General features: G+C 39.0%; 24 non-coding genes across 24 annotated transcripts; all 24 read right to left on the bottom strand.

The window, feature by feature from the left end:
• Positions 1-69: 69 nt before the first annotated feature.
• TRNAK-CUU (transfer RNA lysine (anticodon CUU)) lies at positions 70-142 on the bottom strand. Its single transcript has one exon. It is a non-coding gene; the product is annotated as a tRNA-Lys (tRNA).
• Positions 143-913: 771 nt separating this feature from the next.
• On the bottom strand, positions 914-986 carry TRNAK-CUU (transfer RNA lysine (anticodon CUU)). The gene has a single exon. It is a non-coding gene; the product is annotated as a tRNA-Lys (tRNA).
• Positions 987-1,339: 353 nt separating this feature from the next.
• On the bottom strand, positions 1,340-1,412 carry TRNAA-AGC (transfer RNA alanine (anticodon AGC)). The gene has a single exon. It is a non-coding gene; the product is annotated as a tRNA-Ala (tRNA).
• Positions 1,413-3,029: 1,617 nt separating this feature from the next.
• TRNAA-AGC (transfer RNA alanine (anticodon AGC)) lies at positions 3,030-3,102 on the bottom strand. Its single transcript has one exon. It is a non-coding gene; the product is annotated as a tRNA-Ala (tRNA).
• A 2,462-nt stretch (positions 3,103-5,564) lies between these two features.
• TRNAA-AGC (transfer RNA alanine (anticodon AGC)) lies at positions 5,565-5,637 on the bottom strand. The gene has a single exon. It is a non-coding gene; the product is annotated as a tRNA-Ala (tRNA).
• A 345-nt stretch (positions 5,638-5,982) lies between these two features.
• On the bottom strand, positions 5,983-6,055 carry TRNAK-CUU (transfer RNA lysine (anticodon CUU)). Its single transcript has one exon. It is a non-coding gene; the product is annotated as a tRNA-Lys (tRNA).
• A 353-nt stretch (positions 6,056-6,408) lies between these two features.
• TRNAA-AGC (transfer RNA alanine (anticodon AGC)) lies at positions 6,409-6,481 on the bottom strand. The gene has a single exon. It is a non-coding gene; the product is annotated as a tRNA-Ala (tRNA).
• A 345-nt stretch (positions 6,482-6,826) lies between these two features.
• TRNAK-CUU (transfer RNA lysine (anticodon CUU)) lies at positions 6,827-6,899 on the bottom strand. The gene has a single exon. It is a non-coding gene; the product is annotated as a tRNA-Lys (tRNA).
• A 2,439-nt stretch (positions 6,900-9,338) lies between these two features.
• Positions 9,339-9,411, bottom strand: TRNAK-CUU (transfer RNA lysine (anticodon CUU)). Its single transcript has one exon. It is a non-coding gene; the product is annotated as a tRNA-Lys (tRNA).
• Positions 9,412-9,764: 353 nt separating this feature from the next.
• TRNAA-AGC (transfer RNA alanine (anticodon AGC)) lies at positions 9,765-9,837 on the bottom strand. Its single transcript has one exon. It is a non-coding gene; the product is annotated as a tRNA-Ala (tRNA).
• A 345-nt stretch (positions 9,838-10,182) lies between these two features.
• On the bottom strand, positions 10,183-10,255 carry TRNAK-CUU (transfer RNA lysine (anticodon CUU)). The gene has a single exon. It is a non-coding gene; the product is annotated as a tRNA-Lys (tRNA).
• Positions 10,256-10,608: 353 nt separating this feature from the next.
• Positions 10,609-10,681, bottom strand: TRNAA-AGC (transfer RNA alanine (anticodon AGC)). Its single transcript has one exon. It is a non-coding gene; the product is annotated as a tRNA-Ala (tRNA).
• Positions 10,682-11,026: 345 nt separating this feature from the next.
• TRNAK-CUU (transfer RNA lysine (anticodon CUU)) lies at positions 11,027-11,099 on the bottom strand. Its single transcript has one exon. It is a non-coding gene; the product is annotated as a tRNA-Lys (tRNA).
• A 353-nt stretch (positions 11,100-11,452) lies between these two features.
• Positions 11,453-11,525, bottom strand: TRNAA-AGC (transfer RNA alanine (anticodon AGC)). The gene has a single exon. It is a non-coding gene; the product is annotated as a tRNA-Ala (tRNA).
• Positions 11,526-13,142: 1,617 nt separating this feature from the next.
• On the bottom strand, positions 13,143-13,215 carry TRNAA-AGC (transfer RNA alanine (anticodon AGC)). The gene has a single exon. It is a non-coding gene; the product is annotated as a tRNA-Ala (tRNA).
• A 2,035-nt stretch (positions 13,216-15,250) lies between these two features.
• Positions 15,251-15,323, bottom strand: TRNAK-CUU (transfer RNA lysine (anticodon CUU)). Its single transcript has one exon. It is a non-coding gene; the product is annotated as a tRNA-Lys (tRNA).
• Positions 15,324-15,676: 353 nt separating this feature from the next.
• Positions 15,677-15,749, bottom strand: TRNAA-AGC (transfer RNA alanine (anticodon AGC)). The gene has a single exon. It is a non-coding gene; the product is annotated as a tRNA-Ala (tRNA).
• A 345-nt stretch (positions 15,750-16,094) lies between these two features.
• On the bottom strand, positions 16,095-16,167 carry TRNAK-CUU (transfer RNA lysine (anticodon CUU)). Its single transcript has one exon. It is a non-coding gene; the product is annotated as a tRNA-Lys (tRNA).
• Positions 16,168-19,473: 3,306 nt separating this feature from the next.
• TRNAK-CUU (transfer RNA lysine (anticodon CUU)) lies at positions 19,474-19,546 on the bottom strand. The gene has a single exon. It is a non-coding gene; the product is annotated as a tRNA-Lys (tRNA).
• Positions 19,547-19,899: 353 nt separating this feature from the next.
• TRNAA-AGC (transfer RNA alanine (anticodon AGC)) lies at positions 19,900-19,972 on the bottom strand. The gene has a single exon. It is a non-coding gene; the product is annotated as a tRNA-Ala (tRNA).
• Positions 19,973-20,317: 345 nt separating this feature from the next.
• TRNAK-CUU (transfer RNA lysine (anticodon CUU)) lies at positions 20,318-20,390 on the bottom strand. Its single transcript has one exon. It is a non-coding gene; the product is annotated as a tRNA-Lys (tRNA).
• A 771-nt stretch (positions 20,391-21,161) lies between these two features.
• TRNAK-CUU (transfer RNA lysine (anticodon CUU)) lies at positions 21,162-21,234 on the bottom strand. The gene has a single exon. It is a non-coding gene; the product is annotated as a tRNA-Lys (tRNA).
• A 353-nt stretch (positions 21,235-21,587) lies between these two features.
• On the bottom strand, positions 21,588-21,660 carry TRNAA-AGC (transfer RNA alanine (anticodon AGC)). The gene has a single exon. It is a non-coding gene; the product is annotated as a tRNA-Ala (tRNA).
• A 1,617-nt stretch (positions 21,661-23,277) lies between these two features.
• On the bottom strand, positions 23,278-23,350 carry TRNAA-AGC (transfer RNA alanine (anticodon AGC)). The gene has a single exon. It is a non-coding gene; the product is annotated as a tRNA-Ala (tRNA).

The raw sequence follows: 23,350 nt of genomic DNA, 5'->3' as shown, positions 1-23,350 counted from the left end.
TGTCTAATGCAAGATTAATCACCATATTATGAGAGCCAATGCAATTATCCAGCAAAAAATACTCGTTTTCGCCCAACGTGGGGCTCGAACCCACGACCCTGAGATTAAGAGTCTCATGCTCTACCGACTGAGCTAGCCGGGCTCCCACTTAAATATGGTATGCAGACTCATCATTTTTTATTAAGGAAAACTGTTTCTGGATATTCCTCTGCTCTTGTTTTGCAAGGAACTTCACTTTTATACATCCTTCAGAGGAAAGAATGTCAAGTAAAATAAGACGAAATGAAAATCGAAGGTGTGAAATTTTCATTTTGAGATTGCATAAGAAATCAAATTCCTCTCACGTGCTATAGAATACCTAAACACTTTTGATTAAACCACTTTAGTTGTTATAATGACACCAAATTTGAAAGCCATCTGTGACTTTTCTGTTCTTACTCTGCAACAACCATGGCAATTACAAGTTAAAAAGTAAAATGTATGCAAATTTTAGAATGGAGAATGCGGGCATCGATCCCGCTACTTCTCGCATGCTAAGCGAGCGCTCTACCATTTGAGCTAATTCCCCTGTGTGCTCACTCAGCATCACATTTCAAAAGTAACGTTACTGCTGTCCACACTTTATTTTAAGTCTAATTGCCCATAACATGAGTGTTCAGTTCACTCCTAACTGATGCCTTAACTACACCTAGGGGATGTTTTACACTTCAGGTTGGCATGTTTAGTACTTGAATAGGAGTGATATCACTGTATGTTAACCTAGACTCAGGCCCTACCTAATCTTGGAGATACATTTCTCATGAATGAGTAACCAAGGGAGATACAATTTTTAGGAGTTAGTGCATGTCTAATGCAAGATTAATCACCATATTATGAGAGCCAATGCTATCATCCAGCAAAAAATACTCGTTTTCGCCCAACGTGGGGCTCGAACCCACGACCCTGAGATTAAGAGTCTCATGCTCTACCGACTGAGCTAGCCGGGCTCCCACTTAAATATGGTATGCAGACTCATCATTTTTTATTAAGGAAAACTGTTTCTGGATATTCCTCTGCTCTTGTTTTGCAAGGAACTTCACTTTTATACATCCTTCAGAGGAAAGAATGTCAAGTAAAATAAGACGAAATGAAAATGGAAGGTGTGAAATTTTCATTTTGAGATTGCATAAGAAATCAAATTCCTCTCACGTGCTATAGAATACCTAAACACTTTTGATTAAACCACTTTAGTTGTTATAATGACACCAAATTTGAAAGCCATCTGTGACTTTTCTGTTCTTACTCTGCAACAACCATGGCAATTACAAGTTAAAAAGTAAAATGTATGCAAATTTTAGAATGGAGAATGCGGGCATCGATCCCGCTACCTCTCGCATGCTAAGCGAGCGCTCTACCATTTGAGCTAATTCCCCTGTGTGCTCACTCAGCATCACATTTCAAAAGTAACGTTACTGCTGTCCACACTTTATTTTAAGTCTAATTGCCCATAACATGAGTGTTCAGTTCACTCCTAACTGATGCCTTAACTACACCTAGGGGATGTTTTACACTTCAGGTTGGCATGTTTAGTACTTGAATAGGAGTGATATCACTGTATGTTAACCTAGACTCAGGCCCTACCTAATCTTGGAGATACATTTCTCATGAATGAGTAACCAAGGGAGATACAATTTTTAGGAGTTAGTGCATGTCTAATGCAAGATTAATCACCATATTATGAGAGTCAATGCAATCATCAAGCAAAAAATACTCGTTTTCGCCCAACGTGGGGCTCGAACCCACGACCCTGAGATTAAGAGTCTCATAGCTCTACCGACTGAGCTAGCCGGGCTCCCACTTAAATATGGTATGCAGACTCATCATTTTTTATTAAGGAAAACCGTTTCTGGATATTCCTCTGCTCTTGTTTTGCAAGGAACTTCACTTTTATACATCCTTCAGAGGAAAGAATGTCAAGTAAAATAAGACGAAATGAAAATGGAAGGTGTGAAATTTTCATTTTGAGATTGCATAAGAAATCAAATTCCTCTCACGTGCTATAGAATACCTAAACACTTTTGATTAAACCACTTTAGTTGTTATAATGACACCAAATTTGAAAGCCATCTGTGACTTTTCTGTTCTTACTCTGCAACAACCATGGCAATTACAAGTTAAAAAGTAAAATGTATGCAAATTTTAGAATGGAGAATGCGGGCATCGATCCCGCTACCTGTCGCATGCTAAGCGAGCGCTCTACCATTTGAGCTAATTCCCCTGTGTGCTCACTCAGCATCACATTTCAAAAGTAACGTTACTGCTGTCCACACTTTATTTTAAGTCTAATTGCCCATAACATGAGTGTTCAGTTCACTCCTAACTGATGCCTTAACTACACCTAGGGGATGTTTTACACTTCAGGTTGGCATGTTTAGTACTTGAATAGGAGTGATATCACTGTATGTTAACCTAGACTCAGGCCCCACCTAATCTTGGAGATACATTTCTCATGAATGAGTAACCAAGGGAGATACAATTTTTAGGAGTTAGTGCATGTCTAATGCAAGATTAATCACCATATTATGAGAGCCAATGCAATCATCCAGCAAAAAATACTCGTTTTCACCCAACGTGGGGCTCGAACCCACGACCCTGAGATTAAGAGTCTCATAGCTCTACCGACTGAGCTAGCCGGGCTCCCACTTAAATATGGTATGCAGACTCATCATTTTTTATTAAGGAAAACCGTTTCTGGATATTCCTCTGCTCTTGTTTTGCAAGGAACTTCACTTTTATACATCCTTCAGAGGAAAGAATGTCAAGTAAAATAAGACGAAATGAAAATGGAAGGTGTGAAATTTTCATTTTGAGATTGCATAAGAAATCAAATTCCTCTCACGTGCTATAGAATACCTAAACACTTTTGATTAAACCACTTTAGTTGTTATAATGACACCAAATTTGAAAGCCATCTGTGACTTTTCTGTTCTTACTCTGCAACAACCATGGCAATTACAAGTTAAAAAGTAAAATGTATGCAAATTTTAGAATGGAGAATGCGGGCATCGATCCCGCTACCTCTCGCATGCTAAGCGAGCGCTCTACCATTTGAGCTAATTCCCCTGTGTGCTCACTCAGCATCACATTTCAAAAGTAACGTTACTGCTGTCCACACTTTATTTTAAGTCTAATTGCCCATAACATGAGTGTTCAGTTCACTCCTAACTGATGCCTTAACTACACCTAGGGGATGTTTTACACTTCAGGTTGGCATGTTTAGTACTTGAATAGGAGTGATATCACTGTATGTTAACCTAGACTCAGGCCCTACCTAATCTTGGAGATACATTTCTCATGAATGAGTAACCAAGGGAGATACAATTTTTAGGAGTTAGTGCATGTCTAATGCAAGATTAATCACCATATTATGAGAGCCAATGCAATCATCCAGCAAAAAATACTCGTTTTCGCCCAACGTGGGGCTCGAACCCACGACCCTGAGATTAAGAGTCTCATAGCTCTACCGACTGAGCTAGCCGGGCTCCCACTTAAATATGGTATGCAGACTCATCATTTTTTATTAAGGAAAACTGTTTCTGGATATTCCTCTGCTCTTGTTTTGCAAGGAACTTCACTTTTATACATCCTTCAGAGGAAAGAATGTCAAGTAAAATAAGACGAAATGAAAATGGAAGGTGTGAAATTTTCATTTTGAGATTGCATAAGAAATCAAATTCCTCTCACGTGCTATAGAATACCTAAACACTTTTGATTAAACCACTTTAGTTGTTATAATGACACCAAATTTGAAAGCCATCTGTGACTTTTCTGTTCTTACTCTGCAACAACCATGGCAATTACAAGTTAAAAAGTAAAATATATGCAAGTTTTAGAATGGAGAATGCGGGCATCGATCCCGCTACCTGTCGCATGCTAAGCGAGCGCTCTACCATTTGAGCTAATTCCCCTGTGTGCTCACTCAGCATCACATTTCAAAAGTAACGTTACTGCTGTCCACACTTTATTTTAAGTCTAATTGCCCATAACATGAGTGTTCAGTTCACTCCTAACTGATGCCTTAACTACACCTAGGGGATGTTTTACACTTCAGGTTGGCATGTTTAGTACTTGAATAGGAGTGATATCACTGTATGTTAACCTAGACTCAGGCCCCACCTAATCTTGGAGATACATTTCTCATGAATGAGTAACCAAGGGAGATACAATTTTTAGGAGTTAGTGCATGTCTAATGCAAGATTAATCACCATATTATGAGAGCCAATGCAATCATCCAGCAAAAAATACTCGTTTTCGCCCAACGTGGGGCTCGAACCCACGACCCTGAGATTAAGAGTCTCATAGCTCTACCGACTGAGCTAGCCGGGCTCCCACTTAAATATGGTATGCAGACTCATCATTTTTTATTAAGGAAAACCGTTTCTGGATATTCCTCTGCTCTTGTTTTGCAAGGAACTTCACTTTTATACATCCTTCAGAGGAAAGAATGTCAAGTAAAATAAGACGAAATGAAAATGGAAGGTGTGAAATTTTCATTTTGAGATTGCATAAGAAATCAAATTCCTCTCACGTGCTATAGAATACCTAAACACTTTTGATTAAACCACTTTAGTTGTTATAATGACACCAAATTTGAAAGCCATCTGTGACTTTTCTGTTCTTACTCTGCAACAACCATGGCAATTACAAGTTAAAAAGTAATATGTATGCAAATTTTAGAATGGAGAATGCGGGCATCGATCCCGCTACCGCTCGCATGCTAAGCGAGCGCTCTAGCATTTGAGCTAATTCCCTTGTGTGCTCACTCAGCATCACATTTCAAAAGTAACGTTACTGCTGTCCACACTTTATTTTAAGTCTAATTGCCCATAACATGAGTGTTCAGTTCACTCCTAACTGATGCCTTAACTACACCTAGGGGATGTTTTACACTTCAGGTTGGCATGTTTAGTACTTGAATAGGAGTGATATCACTGTATGTAAACCTAGACTCAGGCCCCACCTAATCTTGGAGATACATTTCTCATGAATGAGTAACCAAGGGAGATACAATTTTTAGGAGTTAGTGCATGTCTAATGCAAGATTAATCACCATATTATGAGAGCCAATGCAATCATCCAGCAAAAAATACTCGTTTTCGCCCAACGTGGGGCTCGAACCCACGACCCTGAGATTAAGAGTCTCATAGCTCTACCGACTGAGCTAGCCGGGCTCCCACTTAAATATGGTATGCAGACTCATCATTTTTTATTAAGGAAAACCGTTTCTGGATATTCCTCTGCTCTTGTTTTGCAAGGAACTTCACTTTTATACATCCTTCAGAGGAAAGAATGTCAAGTAAAATAAGACGAAATGAAAATGGAAGGTGTGAAATTTTCATTTTGAGATTGCATAAGAAATCAAATTCCTCTCACGTGCTATAGAATACCTAAACACTTTTGATTAAACCACTTTAGTTGTTATAATGACACCAAATTTGAAAGCCATCTGTGACTTTTCTGTTCTTACTCTGCAACAACCATGGCAATTACAAGTTAAAAAGTAAAATGTATGCAAATTTTAGAATGGAGAATGCGGGCATCGATCCCGCTACCTCTCGCATGCTAAGCGAGCGCTCTACCATTTGAGCTAATTCCCCTGTGTGCTCACTCAGCATCACATTTCAAAAGTAACGTTACTGCTGTCCACACTTTATTTTAAGTCTAATGGCCCATAACATGAGTGTTCAGTTCACTCCTAACTGATGCCTTAACTACACCTAGGGGATGTTTTACACTTCAGGTTGGCATGTTTAGTACTTGAATAGGAGTGATATCACTGTATGTTAACCTAGACTCAGGCCCTACCTAATCTTGGAGATACATTTCTCATGAATGAGTAACCAAGGGAGATACAATTTTTAGGAGTTAGTGCATGTCTAATGCAAGATTAATCACCATATTATGAGAGCCAATGCAATTATCCAGCAAAAAATACTCGTTTTCGCCCAACGTGGGGCTCGAACCCACGACCCTGAGATTAAGAGTCTCATGCTCTACCGACTGAGCTAGCCGGGCTCCCACTTAAATATGGTATGCAGACTCATCATTTTTTATTAAGGAAAACTGTTTCTGGATATTCCTCTGCTCTTGTTTTGCAAGGAACTTCACTTTTATACATCCTTCAGAGGAAAGAATGTCAAGTAAAATAAGACGAAATGAAAATGGAAGGTGTGAAATTTTCATTTTGAGATTGCATAAGAAATCAAATTCCTCTCACGTGCTATAGAATACCTAAACACTTTTGATTAAACCACTTTAGTTGTTATAATGACACCAAATTTGAAAGCCATCTGTGACTTTTCTGTTCTTACTCTGCAACAACCATGGCAATTACAAGTTAAAAAGTAAAATGTATGCAAATTTTAGAATGGAGAATGCGGGCATCGATCCCGCTACCTCTCGCATGCTAAGCGAGCGCTCTACCATTTGAGCTAATTCCCCTGTGTGCTCACTCAGCATCACATTTCAAAAGTAACGTTACTGCTGTCCACACTTTATTTTAAGTCTAATTGCCCATAACATGAGTGTTCAGTTCACTCCTAACTGATGCCTTAACTACACCTAGGGGATGTTTTACACTTCAGGTTGGCATGTTTAGTACTTGAATAGGAGTGATATCACTGTATGTTAACCTAGACTCAGGCCCTACCTAATCTTGGAGATACATTTCTCATGAATGAGTAACCAAGGGAGATACAATTTTTAGGAGTTAGTGCATGTCTAATGCAAGATTAATCACCATATTATGAGAGCCAATGCTATCATCCAGCAAAAAATACTCGTTTTCGCCCAACGTGGGGCTCGAACCCACGACCCTGAGATTAAGAGTCTCATGCTCTACCGACTGAGCTAGCCGGGCTCCCACTTAAATATGGTATGCAGACTCATCATTTTTTATTAAGGAAAACTGTTTCTGGATATTCCTCTGCTCTTGTTTTGCAAGGAACTTCACTTTTATACATCCTTCAGAGGAAAGAATGTCAAGTAAAATAAGACGAAATGAAAATGGAAGGTGTGAAATTTTCATTTTGAGATTGCATAAGAAATCAAATTCCTCTCACGTGCTATAGAATACCTAAACACTTTTGATTAAACCACTTTAGTTGTTATAATGACACCAAATTTGAAAGCCATCTGTGACTTTTCTGTTCTTACTCTGCAACAACCATGGCAATTACAAGTTAAAAAGTAAAATATATGCAAGTTTTAGAATGGAGAATGCGGGCATCGATCCCGCTACCTGTCGCATGCTAAGCGAGCGCTCTACCATTTGAGCTAATTCCCCTGTGTGCTCACTCAGCATCACATTTCAAAAGTAACGTTACTGCTGTCCACACTTTATTTTAAGTCTAATTGCCCATAACATGAGTGTTCAGTTCACTCCTAACTGATGCCTTAACTACACCTAGGGGATGTTTTACACTTCAGGTTGGCATGTTTAGTACTTGAATAGGAGTGATATCACTGTATGTAAACCTAGACTCAGGCCCCACCTAATCTTGGAGATACATTTCTCATGAATGAGTAACCAAGGGAGATACAATTTTTAGGAGTTAGTGCATGTCTAATGCAAGATTAATCACCATATTATGAGAGCCAATGCTATCATCCAGCAACGTGGGGCTCGAACCCACGATCCTGAGATTAAGAGTCTCATGCTCTACCGACTGAGCTAGCCGGGCTCCCACTTAAATATGGTATGCAGACTCATCATTTTTTATTAAGGAAAACTGTTTCTGGATATTCCTCTGCTCTTGTTTTGCAAGGAACTTCACTTTTATACATCCTTCAGAGGAAAGAATGTCAAGTAAAATAAGACGAAATGAAAATGGAAGGTGTGAAATTTTCATTTTGAGATTGCATAAGAAATCAAATTCCTCTCACGTGCTATAGAATACCTAAACACTTTTGATTAAACCACTTTAGTTGTTATAATGACACCAAATTTGAAAGCCATCTGTGACTTTTCTGTTCTTACTCTGCAACAACCATGGCAATTACAAGTTAAAAAGTAAAATATATGCAAATTTTAGAATGGAGAATGCGGGCATCGATCCCGCTACCTGTCGCATGCTAAGCGAGCGCTCTACCATTTGAGCTAATTCCCCTGTGTGCTCACTCAGCATCACATTTCAAAAGTAACGTTACTGCTGTCCACACTTTATTTTAAGTCTAATTGCCCATAACATGAGTGTTCAGTTCACTCCTAACTGATGCCTTAACTACACCTAGGGGATGTTTTACACTTCAGGTTGGCATGTTTAGTACTTGAATAGGAGTGATATCACTGTATGTAAACCTAGACTCAGGCCCCACCTAATCTTGGAGATACATTTCTCATGAATGAGTAACCAAGGGAGATACAATTTTTAGGAGTTAGTGCATGTCTAATGCAAGATTAATCACCATAATATGAGAGCCAATGCAATCATCCAGCAAAAAATACTCGTTTTCGCCCAACGTGGGGCTCGAACCCACGACCCTGAGATTAAGAGTCTCATAGCTCTACCGACTGAGCTAGCCGGGCTCCCACTTAAATATGGTATGCAGACTCATCATTTTTTATTAAGGAAAACCGTTTCTGGATATTCCTCTGCTCTTGTTTTGCAAGGAACTTCACTTTTATACATCCTTCAGAGGAAAGAATGTCAAGTAAAATAAGACGAAATGAAAATGGAAGGTGTGAAATTTTCATTTTGAGATTGCATAAGAAATCAAATTCCTCTCACGTGCTATAGAATACCTAAACACTTTTGATTAAACCACTTTAGTTGTTATAATGACACCAAATTTGAAAGCCATCTGTGACTTTTCTGTTCTTACTCTGCAACAACCATGGCAATTACAAGTTAAAAAGTAAAATGTATGCAAATTTTAGAATGGAGAATGCGGGCATCGATCCCGCTACCGCTCGCATGCTAAGCGAGCGCTCTAGCATTTGAGCTAATTCCCTTGTGTGCTCACTCAGCATCACATTTCAAAAGTAACGTTACTGCTGTCCACACTTTATTTTAAGTCTAATGGCCCATAACATGAGTGTTCAGTTCACTCCTAACTGATGCCTTAACTACACCTAGGGGATGTTTTACACTTCAGGTTGGCATGTTTAGTACTTGAATAGGAGTGATATCACTGTATGTTAACCTAGACTCAGGCCCCACCTAATCTTGGAGATACATTTCTCATGAATGAGTAACCAAGGGAGATACAATTTTTAGGAGTTAGTGCATGTCTAATGCAAGATTAATCACCATATTATGAGAGCCAATGCAATCATCCAGCAAAAAATACTCGTTTTCGCCCAACGTGGGGCTCGAACCCACGACCCTGAGATTAAGAGTCTCATGCTCTACCGACTGAGCTAGCCGGGCTCCCACTGAAATATGGTATGCAGACTCATCATTTTTTATTAAGGAAAACCGTTTCTGGATATTCCTCTGCTCTTGTTTTGCAAGGAACTTCACTTTTATACATCCTTCAGAGGAAAGAATGTCAAGTAAAATAAGACGAAATGAAAATGGAAGGTGTGAAATTTTCATTTTGAGATTGCATAAGAAATCAAATTCCTCTCACGTGCTATAGAATACCTAAACACTTTTGATTAAACCACTTTAGTTGTTATAATGACACCAAATTTGAAAGCCATCTGTGACTTTTCTGTTCTTACTCTGCAACAACCATGGCAATTACAAGTTAAAAAGTAAAATGTATGCAAATTTTAGAATGGAGAATGCGGGCATCGATCCCGCTACCTCTCGCATGCTAAGCGAGCGCTCTACCATTTGAGCTAATTCCCCTGTGTGCTCACTCAGCATCACATTTCAAAAGTAACGTTACTGCTGTCCACACTTTATTTTAAGTCTAATGGCCCATAACATGAGTGTTCAGTTCACTCCTAACTGATGCCTTAACTACACCTAGGGGATGTTTTACACTTCAGGTTGGCATGTTTAGTACTTGAATAGGAGTGATATCACTGTATGTTAACCTAGACTCAGGCCCTACCTAATCTTGGAGATACATTTCTCATGAATGAGTAACCAAGGGAGATACAATTTTTAGGAGTTAGTGCATGTCTAATGCAAGATTAATCACCATATTATGAGAGCCAATGCAATTATCCAGCAAAAAATACTCGTTTTCGCCCAACGTGGGGCTCGAACCCACGACCCTGAGATTAAGAGTCTCATGCTCTACCGACTGAGCTAGCCGGGCTCCCACTTAAATATGGTATGCAGACTCATCATTTTTTATTAAGGAAAACTGTTTCTGGATATTCCTCTGCTCTTGTTTTGCAAGGAACTTCACTTTTATACATCCTTCAGAGGAAAGAATGTCAAGTAAAATAAGACGAAATGAAAATCGAAGGTGTGAAATTTTCATTTTGAGATTGCATAAGAAATCAAATTCCTCTCACGTGCTATAGAATACCTAAACACTTTTGATTAAACCACTTTAGTTGTTATAATGACACCAAATTTGAAAGCCATCTGTGACTTTTCTGTTCTTACTCTGCAACAACCATGGCAATTACAAGTTAAAAAGTAAAATGTATGCAAATTTTAGAATGGAGAATGCGGGCATCGATCCCGCTACCTCTCGCATGCTAAGCGAGCGCTCTACCATTTGAGCTAATTCCCCTGTGTGCTCACTCAGCATCACATTTCAAAAGTAACGTTACTGCTGTCCACACTTTATTTTAAGTCTAATTGCCCATAACATGAGTGTTCAGTTCACTCCTAACTGATGCCTTAACTACACCTAGGGGATGTTTTACACTTCAGGTTGGCATGTTTAGTACTTGAATAGGAGTGATATCACTGTATGTTAACCTAGACTCAGGCCCTACCTAATCTTGGAGATACATTTCTCATGAATGAGTAACCAAGGGAGATACAATTTTTAGGAGTTAGTGCATGTCTAATGCAAGATTAATCACCATATTATGAGAGCCAATGCTATCATCCAGCAAAAAATACTCGTTTTCGCCCAACGTGGGGCTCGAACCCACGACCCTGAGATTAAGAGTCTCATGCTCTACCGACTGAGCTAGCCGGGCTCCCACTTAAATATGGTATGCAGACTCATCATTTTTTATTAAGGAAAACTGTTTCTGGATATTCCTCTGCTCTTGTTTTGCAAGGAACTTCACTTTTATACATCCTTCAGAGGAAAGAATGTCAAGTAAAATAAGACGAAATGAAAATGGAAGGTGTGAAATTTTCATTTTGAGATTGCATAAGAAATCAAATTCCTCTCACGTGCTATAGAATACCTAAACACTTTTGATTAAACCACTTTAGTTGTTATAATGACACCAAATTTGAAAGCCATCTGTGACTTTTCTGTTCTTACTCTGCAACAACCATGGCAATTACAAGTTAAAAAGTAAAATGTATGCAAATTTTAGAATGGAGAATGCGGGCATCGATCCCGCTACCTCTCGCATGCTAAGCGAGCGCTCTACCATTTGAGCTAATTCCCCTGTGTGCTCACTCAGCATCACATTTCAAAAGTAACGTTACTGCTGTCCACACTTTATTTTAAGTCTAATTGCCCATAACATGAGTGTTCAGTTCACTCCTAACTGATGCCTTAACTACACCTAGGGGATGTTTTACACTTCAGGTTGGCATGTTTAGTACTTGAATAGGAGTGATATCACTGTATGTTAACCTAGACTCAGGCCCTACCTAATCTTGGAGATACATTTCTCATGAATGAGTAACCAAGGGAGATACAATTTTTAGGAGTTAGTGCATGTCTAATGCAAGATTAATCACCATATTATGAGAGCCAATGCAATCATCCAGCAAAAAATACTCGTTTTCGCCCAACGTGGGGCTCGAACCCACGACCCTGAGATTAAGAGTCTCATAGCTCTACCGACTGAGCTAGCCGGGCTCCCACTTAAATATGGTATGCAGACTCATCATTTTTTATTAAGGAAAACCGTTTCTGGATATTCCTCTGCTCTTGTTTTGCAAGGAACTTCACTTTTATACATCCTTCAGAGGAAAGAATGTCAAGTAAAATAAGACGAAATGAAAATGGAAGGTGTGAAATTTTCATTTTGAGATTGCATAAGAAATCAAATTCCTCTCACGTGCTATAGAATACCTAAACACTTTTGATTAAACCACTTTAGTTGTTATAATGACACCAAATTTGAAAGCCATCTGTGACTTTTCTGTTCTTACTCTGCAACAACCATGGCAATTACAAGTTAAAAAGTAAAATGTATGCAAATTTTAGAATGGAGAATGCGGGCATCGATCCCGCTACCTGTCGCATGCTAAGCGAGCGCTCTACCATTTGAGCTAATTCCCCTGTGTGCTCACTCAGCATCACATTTCAAAAGTAACGTTACTGCTGTCCACACTTTATTTTAAGTCTAATTGCCCATAACATGAGTGTTCAGTTCACTCCTAACTGATGCCTTAACTACACCTAGGGGATGTTTTACACTTCAGGTTGGCATGTTTAGTACTTGAATAGGAGTGATATCACTGTATGTTAACCTAGACTCAGGCCCCACCTAATCTTGGAGATACATTTCTCATGAATGAGTAACCAAGGGAGATACAATTTTTAGGAGTTAGTGCATGTCTAATGCAAGATTAATCACCATATTATGAGAGCCAATGCAATCATCCAGCAAAAAATACTCGTTTTCACCCAACGTGGGGCTCGAACCCACGACCCTGAGATTAAGAGTCTCATAGCTCTACCGACTGAGCTAGCCGGGCTCCCACTTAAATATGGTATGCAGACTCATCATTTTTTATTAAGGAAAACCGTTTCTGGATATTCCTCTGCTCTTGTTTTGCAAGGAACTTCACTTTTATACATCCTTCAGAGGAAAGAATGTCAAGTAAAATAAGACGAAATGAAAATGGAAGGTGTGAAATTTTCATTTTGAGATTGCATAAGAAATCAAATTCCTCTCACGTGCTATAGAATACCTAAACACTTTTGATTAAACCACTTTAGTTGTTATAATGACACCAAATTTGAAAGCCATCTGTGACTTTTCTGTTCTTACTCTGCAACAACCATGGCAATTACAAGTTAAAAAGTAAAATGTATGCAAATTTTAGAATGGAGAATGCGGGCATCGATCCCGCTACCTCTCGCATGCTAAGCGAGCGCTCTACCATTTGAGCTAATTCCCCTGTGTGCTCACTCAGCATCACATTTCAAAAGTAACGTTACTGCTGTCCACACTTTATTTTAAGTCTAATTGCCCATAACATGAGTGTTCAGTTCACTCCTAACTGATGCCTTAACTACACCTAGGGGATGTTTTACACTTCAGGTTGGCATGTTTAGTACTTGAATAGGAGTGATATCACTGTATGTTAACCTAGACTCAGGCCCTACCTAATCTTGGAGATACATTTCTCATGAATGAGTAACCAAGGGAGATACAATTTTTAGGAGTTAGTGCATGTCTAATGCAAGATTAATCACCATATTATGAGAGCCAATGCAATCATCCAGCAAAAAATACTCGTTTTCGCCCAACGTGGGGCTCGAACCCACGACCCTGAGATTAAGAGTCTCATAGCTCTACCGACTGAGCTAGCCGGGCTCCCACTTAAATATGGTATGCAGACTCATCATTTTTTATTAAGGAAAACTGTTTCTGGATATTCCTCTGCTCTTGTTTTGCAAGGAACTTCACTTTTATACATCCTTCAGAGGAAAGAATGTCAAGTAAAATAAGACGAAATGAAAATGGAAGGTGTGAAATTTTCATTTTGAGATTGCATAAGAAATCAAATTCCTCTCACGTGCTATAGAATACCTAAACACTTTTGATTAAACCACTTTAGTTGTTATAATGACACCAAATTTGAAAGCCATCTGTGACTTTTCTGTTCTTACTCTGCAACAACCATGGCAATTACAAGTTAAAAAGTAAAATATATGCAAGTTTTAGAATGGAGAATGCGGGCATCGATCCCGCTACCTGTCGCATGCTAAGCGAGCGCTCTACCATTTGAGCTAATTCCCCTGTGTGCTCACTCAGCATCACATTTCAAAAGTAACGTTACTGCTGTCCACACTTTATTTTAAGTCTAATTGCCCATAACATGAGTGTTCAGTTCACTCCTAACTGATGCCTTAACTACACCTAGGGGATGTTTTACACTTCAGGTTGGCATGTTTAGTACTTGAATAGGAGTGATATCACTGTATGTTAACCTAGACTCAGGCCCCACCTAATCTTGGAGATACATTTCTCATGAATGAGTAACCAAGGGAGATACAATTTTTAGGAGTTAGTGCATGTCTAATGCAAGATTAATCACCATATTATGAGAGCCAATGCAATCATCCAGCAAAAAATACTCGTTTTCGCCCAACGTGGGGCTCGAACCCACGACCCTGAGATTAAGAGTCTCATAGCTCTACCGACTGAGCTAGCCGGGCTCCCACTTAAATATGGTATGCAGACTCATCATTTTTTATTAAGGAAAACCGTTTCTGGATATTCCTCTGCTCTTGTTTTGCAAGGAACTTCACTTTTATACATCCTTCAGAGGAAAGAATGTCAAGTAAAATAAGACGAAATGAAAATGGAAGGTGTGAAATTTTCATTTTGAGATTGCATAAGAAATCAAATTCCTCTCACGTGCTATAGAATACCTAAACACTTTTGATTAAACCACTTTAGTTGTTATAATGACACCAAATTTGAAAGCCATCTGTGACTTTTCTGTTCTTACTCTGCAACAACCATGGCAATTACAAGTTAAAAAGTAATATGTATGCAAATTTTAGAATGGAGAATGCGGGCATCGATCCCGCTACCGCTCGCATGCTAAGCGAGCGCTCTAGCATTTGAGCTAATTCCCTTGTGTGCTCACTCAGCATCACATTTCAAAAGTAACGTTACTGCTGTCCACACTTTATTTTAAGTCTAATTGCCCATAACATGAGTGTTCAGTTCACTCCTAACTGATGCCTTAACTACACCTAGGGGATGTTTTACACTTCAGGTTGGCATGTTTAGTACTTGAATAGGAGTGATATCACTGTATGTAAACCTAGACTCAGGCCCCACCTAATCTTGGAGATACATTTCTCATGAATGAGTAACCAAGGGAGATACAATTTTTAGGAGTTAGTGCATGTCTAATGCAAGATTAATCACCATATTATGAGAGCCAATGCAATCATCCAGCAAAAAATACTCGTTTTCGCCCAACGTGGGGCTCGAACCCACGACCCTGAGATTAAGAGTCTCATGCTCTACCGACTGAGCTAGCCGGGCTCCCACTGAAATATGGTATGCAGACTCATCATTTTTTATTAAGGAAAACCGTTTCTGGATATTCCTCTGCTCTTGTTTTGCAAGGAACTTCACTTTTATACATCCTTCAGAGGAAAGAATGTCAAGTAAAATAAGACGAAATGAAAATGGAAGGTGTGAAATTTTCATTTTGAGATTGCATAAGAAATCAAATTCCTCTCACGTGCTATAGAATACCTAAACACTTTTGATTAAACCACTTTAGTTGTTATAATGACACCAAATTTGAAAGCCATCTGTGACTTTTCTGTTCTTACTCTGCAACAACCATGGCAATTACAAGTTAAAAAGTAAAATGTATGCAAATTTTAGAATGGAGAATGCGGGCATCGATCCCGCTACCTCTCGCATGCTAAGCGAGCGCTCTACCATTTGAGCTAATTCCCCTGTGTGCTCACTCAGCATCACATTTCAAAAGTAACGTTACTGCTGTCCACACTTTATTTTAAGTCTAATGGCCCATAACATGAGTGTTCAGTTCACTCCTAACTGATGCCTTAACTACACCTAGGGGATGTTTTACACTTCAGGTTGGCATGTTTAGTACTTGAATAGGAGTGATATCACTGTATGTTAACCTAGACTCAGGCCCTACCTAATCTTGGAGATACATTTCTCATGAATGAGTAACCAAGGGAGATACAATTTTTAGGAGTTAGTGCATGTCTAATGCAAGATTAATCACCATATTATGAGAGCCAATGCAATTATCCAGCAAAAAATACTCGTTTTCGCCCAACGTGGGGCTCGAACCCACGACCCTGAGATTAAGAGTCTCATGCTCTACCGACTGAGCTAGCCGGGCTCCCACTTAAATATGGTATGCAGACTCATCATTTTTTATTAAGGAAAACTGTTTCTGGATATTCCTCTGCTCTTGTTTTGCAAGGAACTTCACTTTTATACATCCTTCAGAGGAAAGAATGTCAAGTAAAATAAGACGAAATGAAAATCGAAGGTGTGAAATTTTCATTTTGAGATTGCATAAGAAATCAAATTCCTCTCACGTGCTATTGAATACCTAAACACTTTTGATTAAACCACTTTAGTTGTTATAATGACACCAAATTTGAAAGCCATCTGTGACTTTTCTGTTCTTACTCTGCAACAACCATGGCAATTACAAGTTAAAAAGTAAAATGTATGCAAATTTTAGAATGGAGAATGCGGGCATCGATCCCGCTACCTCTCGCATGCTAAGCAAGCGCTCTACCATTTGAGCTAATTCCCCTGTGTGCTCACTCAGCATCACATTTCAAAAGTAACGTTACTGCTGTCCACACTTTATTTTAAGTCTAATGGCCCATAACATGAGTGTTCAGTTCACTCCTAACTGATGCCTTAACTACACCTAGGGGATGTTTTACACTTCAGGTTGGCATGTTTAGTACTTGAATAGGAGTGATATCACTGTATGTTAACCTAGACTCAGGCCCTACCTAATCTTGGAGATACATTTCTCATGAATGAGTAACCAAGGGAGATACAATTTTTAGGAGTTAGTGCATGTCTAATGCAAGATTAATCACCATATTATGAGAGCCAATGCAATCATCCAGCAAAAAATACTCGTTTTCGCCCAACGTGGGGCTCGAACCCACGACCCTGAGATTAAGAGTCTCATAGCTCTACCGACTGAGCTAGCCGGGCTCCCACTTAAATATGGTATGCAGACTCATCATTTTTTATTAAGGAAAACTGTTTCTGGATATTCCTCTGCTCTTGTTTTGCAAGGAACTTCACTTTTATACATCCTTCAGAGGAAAGAATGTCAAGTAAAATAAGACGAAATGAAAATGGAAGGTGTGAAATTTTCATTTTGAGATTGCATAAGAAATCAAATTCCTCTCACGTGCTATAGAATACCTAAACACTTTTGATTAAACCACTTTAGTTGTTATAATGACACCAAATTTGAAAGCCATCTGTGACTTTTCTGTTCTTACTCTGCAACAACCATGGCAATTACAAGTTAAAAAGTAAAATATATGCAAGTTTTAGAATGGAGAATGCGGGCATCGATCCCGCTACCTGTCGCATGCTAAGCGAGCGCTCTACCATTTGAGCTAATTCCCCTGTGTGCTCACTCAGCATCACATTTCAAAAGTAACGTTACTGCTGTCCACACTTTATTTTAAGTCTAATTGCCCATAACATGAGTGTTCAGTTCACTCCTAACTGATGCCTTAACTACACCTAGGGGATGTTTTACACTTCAGGTTGGCATGTTTAGTACTTGAATAGGAGTGATATCACTGTATGTTAACCTAGACTCAGGCCCCACCTAATCTTGGAGATACATTTCTCATGAATGAGTAACCAAGGGAGATACAATTTTTAGGAGTTAGTGCATGTCTAATGCAAGATTAATCACCATATTATGAGAGCCAATGCAATCATCCAGCAAAAAATACTCGTTTTCACCCAACGTGGGGCTCGAACCCACGACCCTGAGATTAAGAGTCTCATAGCTCTACCGACTGAGCTAGCCGGGCTCCCACTTAAATATGGTATGCAGACTCATCATTTTTTATTAAGGAAAACCGTTTCTGGATATTCCTCTGCTCTTGTTTTGCAAGGAACTTCACTTTTATACATCCTTCAGAGGAAAGAATGTCAAGTAAAATAAGACGAAATGAAAATGGAAGGTGTGAAATTTTCATTTTGAGATTGCATAAGAAATCAAATTCCTCTCACGTGCTATAGAATACCTAAACACTTTTGATTAAACCACTTTAGTTGTTATAATGACACCAAATTTGAAAGCCATCTGTGACTTTTCTGTTCTTACTCTGCAACAACCATGGCAATTACAAGTTAAAAAGTAATATGTATGCAAATTTTAGAATGGAGAATGCGGGCATCGATCCCGCTACCGCTCGCATGCTAAGCGAGCGCTCTAGCATTTGAGCTAATTCCCTTGTGTGCTCACTCAGCATCACATTTCAAAAGTAACGTTACTGCTGTCCACACTTTATTTTAAGTCTAATTGCCCATAACATGAGTGTTCAGTTCACTCCTAACTGATGCCTTAACTACACCTAGGGGATGTTTTACACTTCAGGTTGGCATGTTTAGTACTTGAATAGGAGTGATATCACTGTATGTAAACCTAGACTCAGGCCCCACCTAATCTTGGAGATACATTTCTCATGAATGAGTAACCAAGGGAGATACAATTTTTAGGAGTTAGTGCATGTCTAATGCAAGATTAATCACCATATTATGAGAGCCAATGCAATCATCCAGCAAAAAATACTCGTTTTCGCCCAACGTGGGGCTCGAACCCACGACCCTGAGATTAAGAGTCTCATAGCTCTACCGACTGAGCTAGCCGGGCTCCCACTTAAATATGGTATGCAGACTCATCATTTTTTATTAAGGAAAACCGTTTCTGGATATTCCTCTGCTCTTGTTTTGCAAGGAACTTCACTTTTATACATCCTTCAGAGGAAAGAATGTCAAGTAAAATAAGACGAAATGAAAATGGAAGGTGTGAAATTTTCATTTTGAGATTGCATAAGAAATCAAATTCCTCTCACGTGCTATAGAATACCTAAACACTTTTGATTAAACCACTTTAGTTGTTATAATGACACCAAATTTGAAAGCCATCTGTGACTTTTCTGTTCTTACTCTGCAACAACCATGGCAATTACAAGTTAAAAAGTAAAATGTATGCAAATTTTAGAATGGAGAATGCGGGCATCGATCCCGCTACCGCTCGCATGCTAAGCGAGCGCTCTAGCATTTGAGCTAATTCCCTTGTGTGCTCACTCAGCATCACATTTCAAAAGTAACGTTACTGCTGTCCACACTTTATTTTAAGTCTAATGGCCCATAACATGAGTGTTCAGTTCACTCCTAACTGATGCCTTAACTACACCTAGGGGATGTTTTACACTTCAGGTTGGCATGTTTAGTACTTGAATAGGAGTGATATCACTGTATGTTAACCTAGACTCAGGCCCCACCTAATCTTGGAGATACATTTCTCATGAATGAGTAACCAAGGGAGATACAATTTTTAGGAGTTAGTGCATGTCTAATGCAAGATTAATCACCATATTATGAGAGCCAATGCAATCATCCAGCAAAAAATACTCGTTTTCGCCCAACGTGGGGCTCGAACCCACGACCCTGAGATTAAGAGTCTCATGCTCTACCGACTGAGCTAGCCGGGCTCCCACTGAAATATGGTATGCAGACTCATCATTTTTTATTAAGGAAAACCGTTTCTGGATATTCCTCTGCTCTTGTTTTGCAAGGAACTTCACTTTTATACATCCTTCAGAGGAAAGAATGTCAAGTAAAATAAGACGAAATGAAAATGGAAGGTGTGAAATTTTCATTTTGAGATTGCATAAGAAATCAAATTCCTCTCACGTGCTATAGAATACCTAAACACTTTTGATTAAACCACTTTAGTTGTTATAATGACACCAAATTTGAAAGCCATCTGTGACTTTTCTGTTCTTACTCTGCAACAACCATGGCAATTACAAGTTAAAAAGTAAAATGTATGCAAATTTTAGAATGGAGAATGCGGGCATCGATCCCGCTACCTCTCGCATGCTAAGCGAGCGCTCTACCATTTGAGCTAATTCCCCTGTGTGCTCACTCAGCATCACATTTCAAAAGTAACGTTACTGCTGTCCACACTTTATTTTAAGTCTAATGGCCCATAACATGAGTGTTCAGTTCACTCCTAACTGATGCCTTAACTACACCTAGGGGATGTTTTACACTTCAGGTTGGCATGTTTAGTACTTGAATAGGAGTGATATCACTGTATGTTAACCTAGACTCAGGCCCTACCTAATCTTGGAGATACATTTCTCATGAATGAGTAACCAAGGGAGATACAATTTTTAGGAGTTAGTGCATGTCTAATGCAAGATTAATCACCATATTATGAGAGCCAATGCAATTATCCAGCAAAAAATACTCGTTTTCGCCCAACGTGGGGCTCGAACCCACGACCCTGAGATTAAGAGTCTCATGCTCTACCGACTGAGCTAGCCGGGCTCCCACTTAAATATTGTATGCAGACTCATCATTTTTTATTAAGGAAAACTGTTTCTGGATATTCCTCTGCTCTTGTTTTGCAAGGAACTTCACTTTTATACATCCTTCAGAGGAAAGAATGTCAAGTAAAATAAGACGAAATGAAAATCGAAGGTGTGAAATTTTCATTTTGAGATTGCATAAGAAATCAAATTCCTCTCACGTGCTATTGAATACCTAAACACTTTTGATTAAACCACTTTAGTTGTTATAATGACACCAAATTTGAAAGCCATCTGTGACTTTTCTGTTCTTACTCTGCAACAACCATGGCAATTACAAGTTAAAAAGTAAAATGTATGCAAATTTTAGAATGGAGAATGCGGGCATCGATCCCGCTACCTCTCGCATGCTAAGCAAGCGCTCTACCATTTGAGCTAATTCCCCTGTGTGCTCACTCAGCATCACATTTCAAAAGTAACGTTACTGCTGTCCACACTTTATTTTAAGTCTAATTGCCCATAACATGAGTGTTCAGTTCACTCCTAACTGATGCCTTAACTACACCTAGGGGATGTTTTACACTTCAGGTTGGCATGTTTAGTACTTGAATAGGAGTGATATCACTGTATGTTAACCTAGACTCAGGCCCTACCTAATCTTGGAGATACATTTCTCATGAATGAGTAACCAAGGGAGATACAATTTTTAGGAGTTAGTGCATGTCTAATGCAAGATTAATCACCATATTATGAGAGCCAATGCTATCATCCAGCAAAAAATACTCGTTTTCGCCCAACGTGGGGCTCGAACCCACGACCCTGAGATTAAGAGTCTCATGCTCTACCGACTGAGCTAGCCGGGCTCCCACTTAAATATGGTATGCAGACTCATCATTTTTTATTAAGGAAAACTGTTTCTGGATATTCCTCTGCTCTTGTTTTGCAAGGAACTTCACTTTTATACATCCTTCAGAGGAAAGAATGTCAAGTAAAATAAGACGAAATGAAAATGGAAGGTGTGAAATTTTCATTTTGAGATTGCATAAGAAATCAAATTCCTCTCACGTGCTATAGAATACCTAAACACTTTTGATTAAACCACTTTAGTTGTTATAATGACACCAAATTTGAAAGCCATCTGTGACTTTTCTGTTCTTACTCTGCAACAACCATGGCAATTACAAGTTAAAAAGTAAAATGTATGCAAATTTTAGAATGGAGAATGCGGGCATCGATCCCGCTACCTCTCGCATGCTAAGCGAGCGCTCTACCATTTGAGCTAATTCCCCTGTGTGCTCACTCAGCATCACATTTCAAAAGTAACGTTACTGCTGTCCACACTTTATTTTAAGTCTAATTGCCCATAACATGAGTGTTCAGTTCACTCCTAACTGATGCCTTAACTACACCTAGGGGATGTTTTACACTTCAGGTTGGCATGTTTAGTACTTGAATAGGAGTGATATCACTGTATGTTAACCTAGACTCAGGCCCTACCTAATCTTGGAGATACATTTCTCATGAATGAGTAACCAAGGGAGATACAATTTTTAGGAGTTAGTGCATGTCTAATGCAAGATTAATCACCATATTATGAGAGCCAATGCAATCATCCAGCAAAAAATACTCGTTTTCGCCCAACGTGGGGCTCGAACCCACGACCCTGAGATTAAGAGTCTCATAGCTCTACCGACTGAGCTAGCCGGGCTCCCACTTAAATAAGGTATGCAGACTCATCATTTTTTATTAAGGAAAACCGTTTCTGGATATTCCTCTGCTCTTGTTTTGCAAGGAACTTCACTTTTATACATCCTTCAGAGGAAAGAATGTCAAGTAAAATAAGACGAAATGAAAATGGAAGGTGTGAAATTTTCATTTTGAGATTGCATAAGAAATCAAATTCCTCTCACGTGCTATAGAATACCTAAACACTTTTGATTAAACCACTTTAGTTGTTATAATGACACCAAATTTGAAAGCCATCTGTGACTTTTCTGTTCTTACTCTGCAACAACCATGGCAATTACAAGTTAAAAAGTAAAATGTATGCAAATTTTAGAATGGAGAATGCGGGCATCGATCCCGCTACCTGTCGCATGCTAAGCGAGCGCTCTACCATTTGAGCTAATTCCCCTGTGTGCTCACTCAGCATCACATTTCAAAAGTAACGTTACTGCTGTCCACACTTTATTTTAAGTCTAATTGCCCATAACATGAGTGTTCAGTTCACTCCTAACTGATGCCTTAACTACACCTAGGGGATGTTTTACACTTCAGGTTGGCATGTTTAGTACTTGAATAGGAGTGATATCACTGTATGTTAACCTAGACTCAGGCCCCACCTAATCTTGGAGATACATTTCTCATGAATGAGTAACCAAGGGAGATACAATTTTTAGGAGTTAGTGCATGTCTAATGCAAGATTAATCACCATATTATGAGAGCCAATGCAATCATCCAGCAAAAAATACTCGTTTTCGCCCAACGTGGGGCTCGAACCCACGACCCTGAGATTAAGAGTCTCATAGCTCTACCGACTGAGCTAGCCGGGCTCCCACTTAAATATGGTATGCAGACTCATCATTTTTTATTAAGGAAAACCGTTTCTGGATATTCCTCTGCTCTTGTTTTGCAAGGAACTTCACTTTTATACATCCTTCAGAGGAAAGAATGTCAAGTAAAATAAGACGAAATGAAAATGGAAGGTGTGAAATTTTCATTTTGAGATTGCATAAGAAATCAAATTCCTCTCACGTGCTATAGAATACCTAAACACTTTTGATTAAACCACTTTAGTTGTTATAATGACACCAAATTTGAAAGCCATCTGTGACTTTTCTGTTCTTACTCTGCAACAACCATGGCAATTACAAGTTAAAAAGTAAAATGTATGCAAATTTTAGAATGGAGAATGCGGGCATCGATCCCGCTACCTCTCGCATGCTAAGCGAGCGCTCTACCATTTGAGCTAATTCCCC

Source organism: Triturus cristatus, chromosome 4_1, assembly GCF_964204655.1.
Source record: "Triturus cristatus chromosome 4_1, aTriCri1.1, whole genome shotgun sequence".
In the NCBI taxonomy this organism is placed as follows: domain Eukaryota; kingdom Metazoa; phylum Chordata; class Amphibia; order Caudata; family Salamandridae; genus Triturus; species Triturus cristatus.
The sequence above is the reverse complement of the archived record's forward strand: the minus strand, read 5'-3'. Positions and strand labels throughout refer to the sequence as shown.